The sequence below is a fragment of the Rhineura floridana genome, chromosome 2, assembly GCF_030035675.1.
Source record: "Rhineura floridana isolate rRhiFlo1 chromosome 2, rRhiFlo1.hap2, whole genome shotgun sequence".
Lineage (NCBI taxonomy): Eukaryota > Metazoa > Chordata > Lepidosauria > Squamata > Rhineuridae > Rhineura > Rhineura floridana.
The window spans coordinates 193300605-193319982 of NC_084481.1; the positions used below are offsets into that span (position 1 = coordinate 193300605).

At 42.3% G+C, this 19378-nt stretch overlaps 1 long non-coding RNA gene across 1 annotated transcript in view; it reads right to left on the bottom strand.

The window, feature by feature from the left end:
* Positions 1–590: 590 nt before the first annotated feature.
* LOC133378396 (uncharacterized) overlaps positions 591–19378 on the bottom strand; it is a 41416-nt gene continuing 22628 nt past the window's right edge. Inside the window, exons 2-3 of the long non-coding RNA XR_009760999.1 lie at positions 9169–9475; positions 591–817 (exon numbers count right to left, since the gene is read on the bottom strand). This is a non-coding gene — a long non-coding RNA (uncharacterized LOC133378396). The remainder of the gene's footprint in view (positions 818–9168; positions 9476–19378) is intronic.

Below are 19378 nucleotides of genomic sequence, written 5' to 3' on the forward strand. Positions count from 1 at the left end.
GATTTGGAGGGCACAAGTTCAGCAGGATGAGCAGGAGGGCCCCCATATGCAACAGGCATGGCTTACCACATTTTGAAATAGGTGAAAGGCACATTACCACCCGAAAAGGTTGGCCCTGCAAGATCACAAAGTACATTATCTAAAATTACCTAAGTGCCCCCATTGCTTGGACATCCCACATATTTTTGCCTCAACTGTTCTACGATCTCCATTATGCTCATGGTAGTTGCATCAGACCACAAAGAGTGGGAAATGGGAGAAATACCCAACTTTGAATCAATCACTGAGGAGCTGCTGCTTCATCTTGAAATGATTCTATCACCCAAACCTTACAGGTAATTTCACAATACTTCGGGATGCTTACCAGGCTTGCCATCCTGTTCTCGCACCTACTGTCCATTGGGTGGCACTGTGGCTCCAACTGGGTAGTTCTATGAGTCTGCAGGCCAGTTTTAGTACCAGATGCAGGGAAATTTCGCTTGATGCACAAAAATAACAGTTATAGTAGGGAAAATGTAATAAACATATAGTGAAGGGAAATTTTGAATATTTCTGTACTTGGAAAGTAAATTTATTCTATATTGGTCCTGACTTTCAAATACCAGAACAATCTCCTGTGAAAAATTAGTTGTGCATCAGATATTACAAGAGATATTACATCATTTCTGAAGTCTGTAATCCAGGAGAGCTATGATATGGGTGGTGCTTTTGAGAAGGAGTGACTCCATTTACAAGTGAGCACAGCTAGATTGTGGAAGCACCTCGAAGTGACTTGCGGGTCGTCCTAATACCAAAGTCATATGTGAAGAACTCTCACCTGATGAGAGAAAATGTGGGTTCGTATGAAAACATTTGGAGAAAAATGGCACAAAGATGTCTGCCTTAGGCTTGGTCTCCAACCTTTCAAACATCTTTGCAACCTTTCAAAGACGTTTGCTCTAAATTAAGTTGTATGCATACTGGAACACATTTTTAAAATGCTACCTCAACAATGCTTCAAGAGCAGTCTTATTATTTACTATTATTATTACCACCCCGCCCTTCGCCAGTAGGTGCCAGGGCGGATCACAACACTATAAAATTCATTACTAAAAACAGTTTATAACAAATTTACAGTTTACGTAACAATAAAACAGAATGGAGATCCTGCACATGTAGGCTTCTTTCATTTCACAGGAAGTGGGAAGCGGCATACATGCATCCTTTGTACATGTGGAGCTGTCTTCATAGAAGTGAATGGGAGAGCTCCATATGCACCATAGAATTTCCATGCCTACAAGTGTTTACTGAATGTTAAATGTCCAAAGGTATAAGAACTAGCAGGATGCCGCTTCGATGGAAACTTCTGGTCTACGTTTAATTAGACGGCCCAATTTTTTAGCCAAGTGCAGTTCTAAGTGCTGGTTTTGAAAGCCCTGCAAGGTTTGGGATCTCGGTATCTAAACAATTGCTTTTTTCCATATGAACCTATCAATGCCCTTACAAGATCCTCAATAGTGACCTTTCAATCTGAAGTTTTCACGATGGCTGCAAGAGAGAAGGCTTTTTCAGCTGTCCCACCCCCACTTATCTGGTTATGAAATGTTCCTTCTAAAGTCGCTCACCTGGTGCCTATGTTGATACCTTTTTGGCACTAGACAGATTTTTTTTTTAATTCTATCCAAAAATTGTAGCGTCTTTTCATTTATTATAACATCATTTCATCTATTGAATCTTTGGCCTCCACTTTTATGTTGCTGGAGATCTGTGTGTGTTAGCTGTGAGATTGCTTTTTTGTGCTCTGGCAGAAGGAGTATAGTTCTGGGATCCTCAGTGTGACGTACATGGGCACCATGGTGGGCTCAGGCAGCCCCTTGGTGCCCTCCATTTTGCCCTGTCCCTGTTTTTTTGTAATTGAGTTTTTTGGCTTTTCTGTTGGGGGGGCTACCTGAGTTTGGGATGCCTGTTTGTTTTTTGGTCTTTTATTTGTTTTGGTGTGTATAGGTGCTTTGCCTGTTTAGGGATGGGTAGGGGGTTGCCAGATTTTTTTCCTGCAAAGTGAGTATTTTGTGATGTCCACGTCAATTACTTAAATTTCTAAATGTACCCCTATGCCCAAAAAAGTTTCAACTATTGTGTTTAGATCAATTTGATTCAGTCCACATTTAATGGCAAGCTAAATCCACACTTTCTGAAATAATGCACAAACCAAAGCACAGCCATCTATCAAAATTTGCATTTCTCTGAATCTTGCAATGCAATTCTCCAGCCAAGTAATGTGTACAAACTATACTAGGGTAAAGTGTGCATGAAAATCATACTTTAGTGAAAATAATATACAGAGATGCATATTAGGGAAAACATAATTTGCAAAAATGTGCATATTAAGCAAAATTGCATATAATAAATGTGTATATTAGAAGAAATATGCACTAAGATTCTGATGAATTTTCATGAGGATTTTTTTTTAAGCAAACTGATGTGGAGATGTAGAGAACTAAACTTAAGAATGGAAAAAGGAGAAAATAAGAGACCGAAATTGACAGAATCACCCATCCCTAGTTGGATCTTGTTTGCTGACTTTTAATGTTTTATTATTTTTGTTTTACTTAATCTGATTTTCATTTGATCATCACCCAGAGAGAATATATGTAAGAGAGCGACTCATAAATATAATAATAAAACCTACCTGTCATGTTTTTGTTTTTAAAGAGCTCTTGCTCATGATTGAAAATGGAGCTAGGCTGTGGATCTCCCTCCAATTGCTCATCACAACCTCTTGGGATTTTATTAAACAGAAACAGAAACCATTGCCGCCTAGCTTGTAACTAGAGTGGCAAAAGTGAGTTAGACAAGCTTGCGCAAGCCAGGGAAGCCTGCTAGGTATGAAATAACTGAAAAATCCTGCCTTGCTATCAATATTTGGGGAGGGAAGAGAGGAAAGCTGTGATTAAGGAACTGAAGCAGAGATGAAAGGGCTACAGCCTGTGCTCCTCATAAGGCTGCATCTTGGTCAGATAAAGCACAGGAATGCTAAATCTGCATTAGCCTGACTAAAATGAACTGGAATTTGTCAGCATATACTACATATTTTAATTACCATGAAATATTTACGTTTAACAAACACTGCATCATTTTTGTCATGCATCTCCAGAAAGGAAAAAAAAATCTGTTCAAAGATGGAGAGATTCTTGTATTCTGGCAGGGAATTATTTAGAATGCCAGTTTTATAAGCCATCATCATCATCACTATTAATAGGCCACTTTTCTCACCAGGTGACCCAAAGTGACTTACGTAACCAATTAACAGAATCTATAAAGTCTAATAACACCTCTGACAACTGGATTTTTTTTAAGGAAGCCTGAGTAGAATTGGATTTCTTTTTAAGGAAGGCAGAGTAGAATTTTTAAAAAAAATAAAATATGATAGCACTGCTGTGAGCTAATCTTGTGATCTTTTTGGGCTGGTGGGGTGTGTGAATAGCTGGCCTGGAAAACACGTAATCTTGCAAATCTTCAGTGGTAAAGCACAAAGAAAGTCAAGCAGCTTTATGGCAGAATCTGATAAAACACTGTTTCTTTGTGAAGGAATACTCACACCAGAAAGCACAAACACACACGTATATACAAAATAGTATTATGATACTGCCTTGGAAATAAAACCAACATGTATTTTGTAAATGCAAGAGCTTGAATAGGCAAGAATGTGGACCGCTGCTGCCAATATCTAGTATTTAGCATCCACTTGAAATTCTGCATTCTAGTATAAAGGCCTCCACAGGGATCCTCTCCCGGCAGAGGTATTGCTAGCTGGAATGGACAAATCTATCAGTTTGAGTTCTCTCTCATTTTTCCAATCTTAAATTCACTTCTCCACATTTCTGCAGTAGTTTGCCATTAAAATAAAAATCCTCATGAAAATCTGACCATACTTTGATGCAAATTTCTCCCAATAAACACACTTCTATTTGCACTTTTGACCAATAAATACATTTTTGCAATCAATCTTCCCTGACAAGAATACATTTTTGTATGTTATTTTCACTTAATACACGTTTTGTCCACATTTCCCCCTTATATATGCATTTTTGTACATATTGTTTGATTGGAGAACTGCATCATAAAATTCAGAGAAGTGCAAATTTCAAGTGTTTTGGTTCCCAATTGGTTTGAGAGGTGTGAATTGGGCAGTTTCTCATTAAAATGCAAACAAAATCAAATTTCTCCTCCATCCCTATTGCTAGCCACTTTAAACACAAATCTGCAAAAGAGAATGATTACATATGCCAATTAATATGTATAGATTCCTCTGGGAAATTAAGATGGTGGGTGGCTAGGGTCTGTCCAGTGTTGCACTTTGCAGAATCCTCAGCCACACTATAAGTATTTTTTTTTAAAAAAAAATCTTTAAAAGTGGGAGGGCCATGAAATCAGGGGCCTGCTGCAGGAGCCCCAGGGCTCAAGGCCTATGGCCCACCCCTAACAACCCCTCTGCTCCCAGGCTCTCTGTAATCTTCCATGGCGGAAACATGTTTCATTGGCCCATAAACACAATGAAACATGATTCTTTTCTTGTGACATTTAAGCTTTTGAGATTAGAAACGTTGGGGCAGTCGAGTAGCAAGCTTTAATGATAACTTGTTCCCCCTTTCCCTCTAGAAGTGCTTTGCATGCAGCAAAATCCAGTGTGACTCTCTTCACAGCTTTGTTGTAGCCTCTTGCATCCACCTAGAAATGGTTGTTCTCTTGTTGGTGGTTGCACTACAAAATTAATGCAACTGCCTGGGAAGAAGAAATGGGGGAGAGGGATTGACGCACAACATAGAAATATGGGGTTATATCCAACTGTGTTCCACTCAGAGTAGACCCATTGAAACTAATCAACCAAAGTTAGTCATATTCATTAATTTCAATGGGTCTACAAGTAGGATGAGCACTGGATATGACCCATGTTGTCTGTTGTGTTTTGAGGGAGCCATCCATTATTAACAGTACCCAAGTTCCCACTGTATGTCTTACTATATAATATTTATCTAAGTGTCAAACTACCCGTGAACACTTCTGCACAGGCACACGCCTGCACAGAAGTGTTCACAGTAGTGTGATGCTGTGAGGCAGAATGCCCAGTAGTGGTGGTGGTGCGCAGGTGAGCGAGTGAGCAAGAGTGATGGAAGTGGCTGGCCATGGCCCTTGGTACATGTGTGGGAGAGAGGGTAACCTGGGGCAGAAGGGGGGAGGGAGCAGTTGTGCTGGTGATCTGTGGGGGGAGGGAAGGAGGGAGACCGCTGATGACCCATGGGGGGAAGGAGGGGGAATGCTGGTGACCCTTGGCAGGGAGGTAGGAAGGGGGAGTCCTGGTGATCTATGGGGGGGAGGGGGAGTGCTGGCAGCCCATGGAGGGAGGAAAGGGAGTGCAGGTGATCCATGGGGGGAGGGAGGGGGAGCGCTGGCAAACTGTGGGGGATGGAGAGAGGGGGAACGCTGAATACCTGGGGGAGCGCTGGCAACCCATGGGAGCACTGGTGACCCATTCGAGGGGAAATGCTGGTGAGAGTAGGCAGGTTGGCAAGCAAAGCAAGCAGAAGCAGATCCCCTAGTACACAGATATATTTGGAGTCACTATGTCAGTAGGATTATATAGATATAGATATAGATATAGATATAGATATAGATATGGGAAATATATTTTAATTCTTTTTTTCCCTTGTTATAAGCCTTGACCACAGAGGTTCATCAGGCCAAGTTGCCTTTGACCTTTTGAAAGATCATAAAGACTTCCCAGTTCAAGAAGGCATTTGCCACTCTTGAGCTTGACAAAAGTGTTGCAGAGTTCACTGTTAGCTATTTTAATTGATCCAATGTTTTTATTGTGCTTGTATTTTAATTGCTATATGACTTTATATTTAATTGTTAAGCCCCTATGAGGGTCCCATGTACTAAAAAATGGACTTGATTTTTTGTGCAGTAAATGAACTGATCCAGCCAAAAAGAAGCATTATAAATGTAACTGATTTCAATAGGAGAGTTATACACATGCCTCAATCTCTCCAAGGGACTCTAAAGTGCTTAACGTTGTCTGGGTCATGATTGTGCAATTTAAGCAGCTTGCAACAGTGCAATCCCATATGTGTCTACTTGGAAGTAACTCCCATTGAATTTAATGGGCTTGCTCCCAAGTAAGTGGGTATATGATTGCAGCCTCATGAAACCATATTGTGCAGTTTCTTCCCATTTATTTTATTTTGATTTTTTGCATGCTGTGGCACCTTGGTTTGAGTTCTAGCACTACAATGGAAAATTCTAATCTAATCTCAGTCAAGGAAGTATTTTTCAGGGAACAATTCAAGGGCCTGGAGTTGATTTACAAAGTCCTAAATGTCATGAACTCCTCATGCCTTAATGAAACATCCCCTCTCTGCCTCTGCTGTGATATTTTTAGGGTCAGCCAAAAGCAGCAAATAGTGACACTTTCTTCTCTATAGCTGCTTCCCCACCTCTTTAATTCATTGCCTTTATGTGTGTGCTAATACACCAATCTGAGCATCTTTATGAAGCAATGTTGCACCTTCTTTGACTAAACTTTTAAAATATTCACTAAACCAGGATACCTTTCTAAAATGCTTCTGTTCTATTCTTTCCGTTTTTCAAACTTTTTTCCTTCCCCCCTTCCAACAAAATTAATTCTGTGCTTGTATTGTCTGTTAGTAGTTTTGCTATATTGCAAAATGGTTATTTTGCCAAAGTTGCATGCAATGCATGGATGCACAGTGAATGCTGAGTAAGGGCCAGCTGTCCTGATCTGAGTAGCCAGTTATGCTGTGATAGTTTTGGTGTCTCCTTCACATAAAAAGGGTTGCAACAGAAGAATGACTGTACATTTTAGCCCAGACAGTAAGAGATGCCTGTGTGTGAGTTTGTTTTATGTGAGGATATCGGCGCATGACGATCAACACACAATCTTGACAGAAAAAGGCTTTGATCCAATGGCATGGGATACCACGATGATTGGAAGTCTTTTATCTGCTGCAGCCTTCATCCGCCTTCACAGCCGTTGTAACGTACACATTGTTATCCTCCGCCTGTTCTGCCGTTGAGGACTTTCTTGGATTGTTCTTTGTCTGGTTCCTCTCCCTTGACCTTACTGCCATGGGTGACCCTGCTGGGAGTGCATGACTCCCAACGGCATTGCTCACAGGGTTCATTGGAACACGCAAGCCCACTCACCACTAGAAGGTGACGATCCAGTGAGGGGAGACAGTAAGATGCCTGCTGCTGAATGGACAAATAGAAGAACTGAAAAAGGTTGGAGTGCGATCAGGATGAAAACAAAGAGGCAAGAATTTAATACAAATTAATACAATGGGCTGCACCAAAAAAATGTGAATGAGATGGAGCCCAGTTCAGCTCTGATATTCATAGCTCTACCGCTATCTTAGCCTAGGATTGCAGGATTAGGGGCAGTTTGTGTCAGCAGATCCGGCTCCTGGAATTCTTGGGAAACAGACATGGAGTAGTTTGCCTTTGTTAAGACAGAAGCAACATTGTCACAGACTTGTTGAGAGCCAGTGTGGTGTAGTGGTTAAGGTGTTGGACTATGACCTGGGAGACCAGGGTTCGAATCCGCACACAGCCATGAAGCTCACTGGGTGACCTTGGGCCAGTCACTGCCTCTCAGCCTCACAGGGAGGCAATGGTAAACCCCCTCTGAATACCACTTACCACGAAAACCCTATTTGTAGGGTTGCCATAAGTCGGGATCGACTTGAAGGCAGTCGATTATCATCATCAATACAAAATGAGAACCAAACCACAGCCATCCTTTGAAATTCACGCTTATCCAAATTTTGTGATGCAGTTTTTCAACCAACCAATATTTGCAAAACTGCATATTTTATTTATTTATTTATTTATGTATTATTTGAATTATATCCCGCCCTTCCTCCCAGCAGGAGGCCAGAACAGCAATATATTATATATAGTATATATATATATATATATGGTATATATATATTAGTGGAAAGTGTGCATAGAAATGAATATATTAGTGTTAATAACATTCAGAAAGCATTACATTAGGAGAAATGACTTGGGAAATGTGTACATTAGTCAAAACTGCATACAAAACTGTGTTTATTAGGATAAATTCACACTTAAATATTGAAGAATTTTCATGAGGATTTTTTTAAAAGAAAAAACCCACAAATTGCTTCAGAAATGTGGACAACTGAATTTTAAGATTGGAAAAATGACAAACTGAGAGAACCAAAATTGGCAGATCTTTCAATCCCTCAGAACACTTGAGTGGAATAAAATAGCCCTCTGTGTGCTTTTGTTTTTACTTACCAGTTTCAACCTGGGCTAAACTGGCCAAAGTGGCAACATAATATGAAAATTGCCAAGGAAGTCAATCGCACACAGTTTCCTAAGCATGCTCAACAGCCATTACTGATAAACTGCTATTTCTGCCTGTGGAAATCCAACCTTCTTAGAGGACCCTTCACACAGTACAGGTGCACATCTGAAAATGTGAATACAACAAATACATGTTTGTGGGAGTATTGTGCAAGTACTAAAATATAGCCTCTTTTTTACTTTTAAGGTTGAAAGGTTTTGTAGGGCAGTACAATATCTCAGAGAGGAGGTCAGGTCTCCTGCTGCCCTGGTGCATTCACTATAGCTGCCCAATTTCCCTGGTTTTTAAAGTTTGATAGAAATATCTGTTGGCTGTAGGTATGTTCTTAAATCGCATTAGTGAATAATAATGCAAGCAAGGAAGCACATGTAAACTTGGCTTTTGTGGTAAGTGGCACAATGATCGTGATTCTCCACATCCACGCTATTTCAGAACACAAGGACCCCATGACAGCTTAATGAAAGTTAAAGCAATAAAAACTAGTAACAGCTGTAAAAACAGACACTTCCCTAGCTCTCGCCCACATTCTAACCACGACACCCTTTTCAAAAATCAATAAGAACAATGTTGTATGTAACCCTCTTCAAAAACCCTCCTATAAAGAGAAGTTTGCACTCCATGTTGGAAGGAGACTGGAGATGTGGCCAGGTGGGCCTCTCACAGAAGGGCATTCCAAAGTTTTGGCTCCACAGCCAAGTATGTCTTGTGTTATGTCCCATGTCCACCTGCATCACTTCTGAAGTCAGGGAGACACAGAGCAAGGCTCCGTTTTTTACCTGAGTTAGAGGTAGGGAGGCATCTATTGGATGACATGGTCCTTCAGGTATGCAGGCCCCAGACAGATTATTTCAGATGTTAAAGGGAAACACCAGCATCTTGAACTGAGCCGAAGAACAATACTATTGCAGTTATGTACACCATGCTGCAAGCCACAGTAAGGAGTCAAGCTGCAGTGTTTTGCCACAACGGTAGTTTCTGAGCCATCCTCGAAGGCAGCCCCACATAGTATGTATTACACATGAAACATTTTCCCATCTGCCAACTTTCTGCTCCCTGCCGATACCAATAACAAAGAGATGGAATCTGTGGGGAGAATGAATAAGGTACTTTTATAGCATCCAAGGTCAGGAAGTAACAGAACACTAAGTATTACACCATGTGCAGGACATGGGCCAAAAGCCTACCACAGTGCTCCAACTTCAACATAAATTCACAGTTATTTAAAATGTAGAGCCTTTGTCAAATGATATTAGAGGATAGCACATAGGGTTGCCATATTGCCCGGTTAGCCGGGTTTTACCTGGATTCTTTGCATGCCACCCAGTGCCCGTTTAGCCCATTAGGTGGCCCAGATTCTCAGCTTTAATTTTTAAAAAAAATTAAGTTTCTAGGTGGTCCGGTTCTCGAGTTATACATAAAAATGTCAGCCATCCCCCTGACTGTTAAATCTTTCTTTAAACAGTACTGTATAGCACTTTGTAGCTTTAACCCCGCCCATTCAGGATTGCAGCCAATCAGTGAAGCCAGGGTTGTATTTGGTTGACCTGAGGCAGTGTCTAGAAAACCTCATTGCAATGCCAGAAAATGGTGGTTCCCCCCCCCTGTTTATCTGAAAATCTCATAAATTGGGTAAGTATATACATTTCAGTTTTTTTTCCTCTTGTGTGCAGGAGTCAGATCCTGGGCAGTGTTTTGAAAACCTTCCCAATACTTGCTTTTGTAAAAGCAATGCTAATCCCATATGCCCAGAGTAAATCCCATTGAATTCAATAGGACTTACTTTTGAGTAGACATGGTTATGAATGTGCTGAAAATCAATGGGACTTTGGAGTGAATGTAAAAAAGAATCGTGTTTGTGTTCTAACTCTTTCTGTCCCTCCCTCCAGTCCTATTTTAAAGCAAGTAGGCAGGGCTTACTTAGGTATTACAGTTTTTCTTCTGTAGGAAACTAATACTGATTTTTTAAAAACTAATACTGATTTTTCTGCAAGGACCAACTGGTTTGACAATAAACTATTGTATGGGCTATATGTATTTATACATCTGCAGTGTGTGTGTGTGCGCGTGTATGGAGTGTTTCCAACAACCCTGTGATGTAGGGTTGGAAACCAAGGCAGCTCACAAGAAATAAAGCCATTTAAAATCCAATAACCATAAAAACAAGTATAAACAGTTGCAAAACAGCGGAAAGTGGCATGATTCAGAATTTTGGGTTGTGTGAATGAAGTTGCTTATCACTTGAGGTTGCATTTCTGTCCCTGTTTGAGTAAGCCCCACTGAATACACTGGGACTTGCTTCTGAATAAATAAACCTAGGATTGCACTATAAATATCTTTACAGTTTGTGTAAATAATAAATATATTTGATAGTCATGCTTATATAAATATTTCTTCATTTATCATATTTTTGGTTAGGAATCCTGACTGGTTGTGAGATGCTTAGTTTTCTGCCTTACTCATAGGAATCTTGTTGTGGTTTGTATGGTGTTGCATTTAAGAAATCATGGTACGAAATGGCCTGAATCAGTATAAGGCAGATTCCTTGGTTCCTAAAAGTGGGAAGAGAGTCAAGGGCCACAATGACTCCAACATTTATTTATGTATTTTTATTTACAACATTTATATACCGCTTTACTGTAAAAAATCTCAAAGTGGTTTACAGAAAGAATTAAAACAATAAAATTATTGGCAAAAGCGTTAAGAACAGATACTTAAAAACATTCAAAATAATAAAACCAACAATGAGTTAAAAACAGATTTAAAAACACAATAGCTTCCACATGCCTGGAGAGGCTTGCCTCAAGAAAACTGATTTTAGCAGGTGCTGAAAAGAGGCATCTGCCTAATGTCAATAGGCAAGGAGTTCCAAAGCAATAGGTGCTGCCACTTTACAGGACTGATTTCTTACAACAGCAGAACAAGTACTGTACTATGTGGCGCCCATAACATGGAAAGCACAGCTTGAACTTGGCCTGGTAGCAAATCAGCAACCAATGCAGATTTCAGAGCAGAGGTATTATATGCTGATAGGATCTCATTCATGTCAGCAATTGTGCTGCAGCATTCTGCATTAACTGCAGTCCCCAGGTCAGGTTGTGCTGCATGTAGATTTCTGTGACCTTGGCTGACTGGCTGCTAGGAGTTTTTTAGTTTGGGTTTTTGGTTATGAATCCTGACTGGTTGTGGGATGCTGAGTTTTCTGCCTTACTCATAGGAATCTTGTTGTGGTTGGTATGGTATTACATTTAGGAAAGTGTTACTGCCTTTTGTGTTGTTGTTTTCCTATTTGCATTTCACTTATCTTTAACCCATTACAGCCATAGAAGCAACAGCAGCATATGCAAGATAATTAACTCCCATTAGTGATAAGAGCAAGAATTCATAATTATTATTTTAATTAAAACAAGAGGCTTATGAGTACTTTGAAGAGGACCAGATATTTATTTTCTTTCTGAGCCCAGGACTGAGTCTTTCATGATGCTGGGGGGGGGGGGGAGTAGGAGAGTAGTCGATAAGACAGACATCCTGGCATTGGTAATCTAATTAGCAAGGTATGTGTGCGGTTGTTGCATACTTCCAGGCCCAGTTTCATTTTGAGTATGGAGGTGGAACCTGTGTAGATGTGGTTGATCAAAGGGAGAAATTTTGAGTTAAGCAAAGCTCTGCTTTTATAAAACCTAAGAAACATACAGATACTTTGAATGTCTGAGTGCCTGTACCAGTGGAATACTGGAGGAACTTGTAAAACTTGCTGCAACAGTATTTACAACTGAGCATGTGGTGTGAAAGACTCCTTTTCCTAACAGTTTGGCTTCTTGTTTTTCTCCACCCACCACATCTCTGAAATATATCGTATATGTAATGGTTAACCGTACTGCTGCCCTGACTTACTTTGTTTGTTGCTATTTTGTGTTTTTATTATGTTTTATATTGATTGTGTATTTTTATTGTTTTTATTATATTTGTAAGCTGTCCTGAGCTCTGTTTTTAACAGCAGAAGGGCAGGATATAAATCCTCTTAATCAATCAATAAATATTCCATAGTGTTGGAAACTAGAGTCTACGCATTTAAGGCTGAAAATGTTGCTTTTTAAAAAAAAGATTTCTCACATCTTTCCCCGGTTTTTGGTGGTAATTCCTAGGCACAAAAACAAAACAACTGGACAATCCAAATATTAATATGCAAATAATTTGCATAAAATGCAAATGACATGCAAATAATTTGCATAATATGCAAATTAGCCTGCCCAGATTTGTGGAACTGGAATATGGCAACCCTAATAGCACAGGCAAAGAACTTGATAGACTGAGATGCATACATGCTGAAGGCCCTATAACAACAGGGAAAGTAATTTCGTAAGATATGCCCAGTTGACTTGAGCAAGACAAACAGCTCCAGTCTGCTGAGGAAGCAAACCTATCAGAAGCCAACCAAAGCAAATAAAGCTAGCTAATCTGATCCAAGTTTCCCAGACCAAATTTGGGTGACTGGAGCATACGACCAAACCCCACTAGCCATCTGAAATAAAAGGGTGTGTATCGCTTCAGCATCATTTCATGCTGCCTATTATTAACATTCCATTACCCTTCTGTGATCTCCACCAGCAATTTCCTGAAGCATCAGATCAGCATATCCAGTTTCAAGCAGAACACTGTCCAAATAACTGTTGGCATGCCAAAGGCATACCAAACGAAAGGGAGTGAAAACTGAAGCTGACTAAGTCCCCAATAGAAACAAACACATGATTGTTCAATTGCCACAGGAACACCTCACTCAAGAGAGTTTATGCATTTTTCTGTTTTCACATTTAAAAAAGCCAGGATTCAGTGGTTTACCCTAAAGAGCCTTTGAAATGATCTCAGTCAATTCAAGTGTACTCTTTCTGGTGGGACCCAGGCCTCCCCCACCTCAGAATGTGGTCAGGATCACTTGTCTGATCCAGCAAAGCAAGCTTTCAGTACTGATTGTATCCTGTTACTGCTACCCTCGTGCCTTTTCAGATCTTCAGGAAACCCAATTGCCTCCCATTATGCTCATGACTTACCCAAGGCTGCCCAGTGAGTGGCCTTGGGACAGTTATTACCCCTTAAATCTCTTTACTGCAATGGATTTGAACTCAGTGTCCCAAGTTTAAGGCAAACCTTCCATCTTTAGGACCCATGTACTAGATTCAGTAGTCCCAAGGTGGGGAGGGGGGCAGAACCAACAGAGATTGGCTAACCACAGCCAGCAAGCTGTTTTCTTGAAGCAAGCCAAACCCAGCTGGTATTTTCTTACTCCTCTGACTTGCATGTGTGTTTTACATGACTATAGAAGGAGCCATCAGTCAGCTCCCAGGAATCTTAGCAACAGCAGCAGGAACAGTGTCCCCTGGAAAGACTTGCAGCAGCTGAAACAGAGATGACTCAGCAGCCCCCTTCCCTCTGGTGGCTTGCTGATCCCTGGCAAGAACGCCAGTCCAAGTTCTCCTGACTCCCTTGTTTGGGTCAGTGATTTCTTGCTGGCACGAAGAGATAAATTCCTGGATCTCACTGGCCTTGGCACTAGAGAGCAGCCAAAAGGAACTGACAGCTGCAGCCAAAATGTGTATGCGTGCACTTTTCCATTCTTGTTTGTGTAAAAGCAACCCCAAAGAATTTAAAAGCAAAACTGAAAAAAAAGTAGTAAATGATTACAAAGCAATAACATAGCATCAGCAGGTGTGGGGTGGAGATGGTATGTCTCTTCTGGCCTTTTGGAAGAAAAACAGCCCCTAGGTTTCAGGGTGGGCTGGGGACACAGTATTACATCACCAGAGGGTTTGTTTATTTAGCTTAAAATAAAGTCTGGAACTTCAGCCTTTGGTTTCATGCATTCATCTTTCGCCTGGTTTAAATTATGACCAGTGCAACGAATTGGGCAGGTCTTGTGAGGCTCATTTACTCTGACCACATTGCACCTGATAGTTTACTTTCAATTTTTGATATAGCCTGGTAGAGACGGAATGGGCTGTTTTTAAACATATATAATTATTGTTTTACATGTAGTCACTTTCACAACTGTTACACAACTCTTTGATCTGTGGAGAATATTTATGTAGGGCACTGACCTCTCAAATCAGCTTTCATAGGTATAAACATATGATATACAAAATAAATCTAATAGATCTAAGCATAAAATACCACCAAAAAATTACAGAATAGCCAACCTTTAAAACAGCAGTATTGGATGTTTCACAGTAAGCAGCTTAGAATAAAACCTGTTTAAAGGCTTGTATTGATGAGTAAAGCTGCACTTCATTTGGGGGAAATGTCATAACTGTGAAGCCACCACCAATAAGGCCCTGTCTCTACTTTTCTATTTCATGGCTCACTCAATCCCAGCCCCGTTTACAAACTTTTCCTCTGCGCTCACATACAGAGTATAACTGACCGAGCATAACACTTCGCATTCCTGATGAGGTGAGTTCTAATCCACAAACGCCCATGCCATGATGCATTTGTTATTATTTTTTAGGGCTACAAGACACTGTTGTGTCTGGTATGTATACAGTTCTAATGCAGGGGTGGGGAACTTTTTTTCTGTCAAGCACCACATTCCTTCTGGAGTGAAATGTTTCTGAGGGCCATATGCTGGTGGTGCAGAAGGTGGGAGCCAACAGCAGCAAGGGCTCTTCTCTCAGCATGCAGACAGAAACACACAGACATACACATTCAGACAAACGGAAAGCCTTTTCCCCCATGCACGTGCACATTCAGACTCGCACTACTGTCAATCAGCATAGGAACAGGGATACTTCTTCCCCTTCACAGTACAGTAGGGCCCCGCTTTGCGGCGCTCCGCTTTGCAGCGTTCCACCGATATGGCGGTTGTCAATTGCAGAACGGCCCCACTCCTAAGGCGCTTGTTCCACTTTTATGGTGTTTTTCGGGCATCAGGCGCCATTTTAGACAATGTTAGTCAATGCGTTCCGCTTTACGGTGGATTTCTCTTGGCGGCGACGGTCTGGAATGGAACCTGCTGTATGAGCTGGGCCCTGCTGTACAGTAATGAGATGAAAAGGAGTAAAGCTCTCTTGTTACCTTTAAAAGTGGCTTTTTCCTTTCCCTCTCCCTTTCCCTCTCTCTGGAGGGCCACCATTGCAAAGAGGTCTTAGAAACTAGGGGAAATGCCTGATTCCTGAGCTGTTAGACCTTCTTGCAATGGTGGCAGCCCAGAGGCTGAAAAGGCCTTTTTTAAAGGTAGTAAGAGGCATCTGATTTGGGGACTGAAAGCGGCTAGCAAGGGCTCTGTGTTTGAGGAGCAAGCAAAAAAATAGTTTTTTAAAAAAGAAAAAGCTACATGTGTGGGCGTCTTGGGAAGGCCCACACAGAAACATTTGTGGGAGGGATGAAAACAGCCCACTAGTTAATGATCTTCAGTGTACAACTGACACCTCAATCCTAAATAGGTTTCAATCCCAGTCAGTTTAATGCAGAGGTGGAAAACCGTATCTGACCAGCAGACTGGGTCCATATCCCTCCCACCCCTGCAGGCCAAATCACAATGATGTCAGGTTACCCATTTTTGCCCATGCTGATGATCAGCTGATCATCCCAACTTGCAGAGTAGTATCACACATGGAGCTATGCTAGCTCCGACAATCAGCTGGTCATTGGGCCTTGCATAGCTCTGCCTACAGCAGATTGTTGGGGCATACATAATGCCATGCACAGAGCTTGGCAAGCCCCAATGCTTAGCTGATTATCTGGACTTCCAAAATACCACCCTCAGAGCTATACAAGCCCTGCCAATTGGGCCTTTAATGAGACTTACTCCCAAGTAAATGTGTCTAGGGCTGTTGCCTGACAGCACACATTTGCTCAGAAGTAAGTCCCACTGTGTTCAATGGGGCTTTCTCCTAGGTAAGTGTGCTTGGGAGCTCAGCTTCAAGGTGTTTAGAACCAGAGTGTGCCTTATGCTATGACGTTCCTTTGAAGGATCCATCTCTAATCTATGAGCTTGGAAAAGTTACTTTTTTGAACTACAACTCCCATCAGCCCCAGCCAGCATAGCCAGTGGATTGGGCTGATGGGAGTTGTAGTTCAAAAAAGTAACTTTTCCAAGCTCTCATAGTGCTGGAATTGAAGAGAGTCAAGAAAGGGGGAGGGGAAAAGCTAGCACCTAGGCTGTAAACACAGTGTTTCCATTAGCCACACCTGGAGGGGGAATGGGTTGATCTGCCAATCATTTGCAAAATCTCTTTAAAGCTGCTCCCAGCAGGTTTTACAGTAAAAAGGGGTGAGGGTTCACTAGTGTTGTGTGCCCCTTTTTTCAGAAAAGAGTGGTGGAGACACACTGGAACCGGCAGAACAGTGAGTGTGTTTCTACACCTATTCCCATTATTCCAAATCTGGCAAATCTATTTGAATCCAAAACTGGAGCAGGGATTTCTTTCCTTGTGGGCCAGCAGGAACAGGAGAATCTACTCATGAAGCTTTTAGTGTTGTGTCTACTTCTGTGATAGGTAGGCCTCCTTCCCCTGCAAAAACAAAAGCAAACCAAAAAAATCCATCCCTCTAAAACAAAAACATGTCATGTGCATAATCTGCCTTCTTAGCAGCAGTGGCGGCCCCACCTTACAATCTCAAGCCTCCCTCCTCAGAGCAGGAAATAAGTGAAACATAAATGGCTTGGAAACAGCCTCCAAACGACAGGCCTTCCTGCTCTCCACCCCCCCCCCCGTCCTCCTTGGCAATGGTCGTGTATAGTTACAGTTTAATCTTGGAAATGTCAGACAGCTGTTCCTGGTTGCTAGGAGACCGGTGCACATTATGCAGATGTCGGGGACCTCAAATGTCTGCCGGAAATTGCAGCCTGCGTTCTGTGAGGAGGAGAGACGCACATTTCCCTGCCTGGGGAGCCCAGCAGGAACCCCCACCATCTCTCACACACATGCAAATACCCGTCCTCGCAACTCTGAAGGGGTGGAGGCCAGCTAGCTTCCCAGCCAGTTGACTCACTTCATTCGGGAAAATAAGAAGTGCACACAAAAGAATCCAGAATAAAAGGTGTGTCCCAGCTTAGTGGAGGAGAGAAGAGCAAAGTGGGGTGGAGTAGGGTTTGTACAGCAATACCCTACTGTAGAGTCAGCTACTAGAAGAGGCTGGAGGCCGTTTTTGTAAGTGAAGATTGAATGGGGTTGCTTGTATTTCCCTTATCTGACCCGTGAAAGTAAAACCTATGTTTATTTATTTTTATTATTTTATTTATACCTCACCCTTCCTTCCATCAGGAGCCCAGGGCGGCAAACAGAAACAACACTCTAAAACATCATAAAAAGACCTTAAAATACATTAAAACAAAACAACGTTAAAAACATTAAAAAAAACTTTAAAAACATATTTTGGCTACGTTGGCTTGTATAGTATGAGCATTCAATTTAAAAACAACTCATTTTCTACTTTCTATCTAGAATGATCAACTGTTGTTTTATTTAATGAAACTATTCACAGGGCCAGCACCACAGGGAGGCCAGGTCGAGCCCTGGCCAAGGGCCCATGAAGGGCCCCTCCACAATCTGCAGCAGCACAGGCTCCCAACCCTGCCATGGATCACAGAGAGGGGCTCCCAGGCACACACCCCTACAACCCGCAACACCCACCTGCATGCCTCACCTACCTCTCCCACTGCGGTGAATGCTGGCTGTGCTGCACGCACATGCCTACCATCAACCAATATGGCGGCGGGGTATCAGCCCCACAGGGAAGCCCCCATCGCCATCTTGGTTGATGGCATGCATGCAGATGCAGCATGGTCAGCATTCACCACAGAGAGGTAGGTGGTACATGCGGATGGCTGCCACGGGCCTGGGACAGACTGGTGCCCAAGGGCCCAGTCATGCCTGGCACCAGCCCTGCCTGTGCAATAGGATGTTTTAAAAATGAATCAATTGGCTAGGCCAATCAAAAACCCTGGTGGAAACCCTACTTCTGTCCTGCATTGGCAACACTGGCAAGAGGCACCATCCAAACTCAAGGGCATTCTTGAAATGAAAACCACCCTGTGTGCTAGCCTTGGATGGGGTTTTGCTACCCATATGGGGCAGGCGGCATGCCCCGGTGTCTATAGAGGAGGAGGCTTCCAATTGCCAACTGCTTTACTTGTGACAATCTAAAAATGTACCCTCTGAGGAGAGGAGTCTACAGACACATCTAAAGACCTAACAGAGCAATCCTATGCATCAGTTATGCTGGGGGTAAGGGAGGGTATCTATCATCACACCAGCAGAACAGCTGCCACATCCTATATGACAAGATGGGATGGGGAACTGCCACACTGTGGACCATGCTCAACAACTGGGGGCCTTCCCCCTCTTGGCAGCACAGGCCACAGAATCCTGCTCTTCAGCTGATTGGCAGGAATGGCTGAGCAGCTGGGGAAATAGGCAGGGCTGCTCAGCTGCTCGCCCCTGATCAGCTGAGCAAGGCAGGGAGGCATCGCAGGGGAGGGGAGGTTTAACCCTTCACTCTCCTCTGCAATCCCAATGACAGTGGTCCCACGCAGTGCTATTAAGGTTTATTAAAAAGCATGGGAATACGAGGTCTTCATCAGGATCAGGGATTAGGGAAGAGTTAAATCTGCCCTCCCGGTGTGATCCCCTTGCATTGCTCAGCTGATTGATAAGAAACAGCTGAGAAGCAGAAAAGAGATGCCATAGCTGCCAAGTCCTATGCTGAGGTCTGCATGGATAGATGGATGGGTGTGTGAGGAGTGCATAGAGAAGGGGGAAGGGTTATTTCCATTCATTTTTAGCTATACCACCCCTGCTATACACAACACGGAAAACCCAAACTCATTGTAAAATGGCAAACACTCTGCACCTCAGTATCCCTGGTGCCAAAGCCCACCAATCAAGGACTGTGCCAGTGATGACACCCACATAGCGCCTACACATGGAAGGAATTAATGTAGTCATGACAGCAACACAACCCAGCATCAACATGCAAAATGATACCACAGTACCC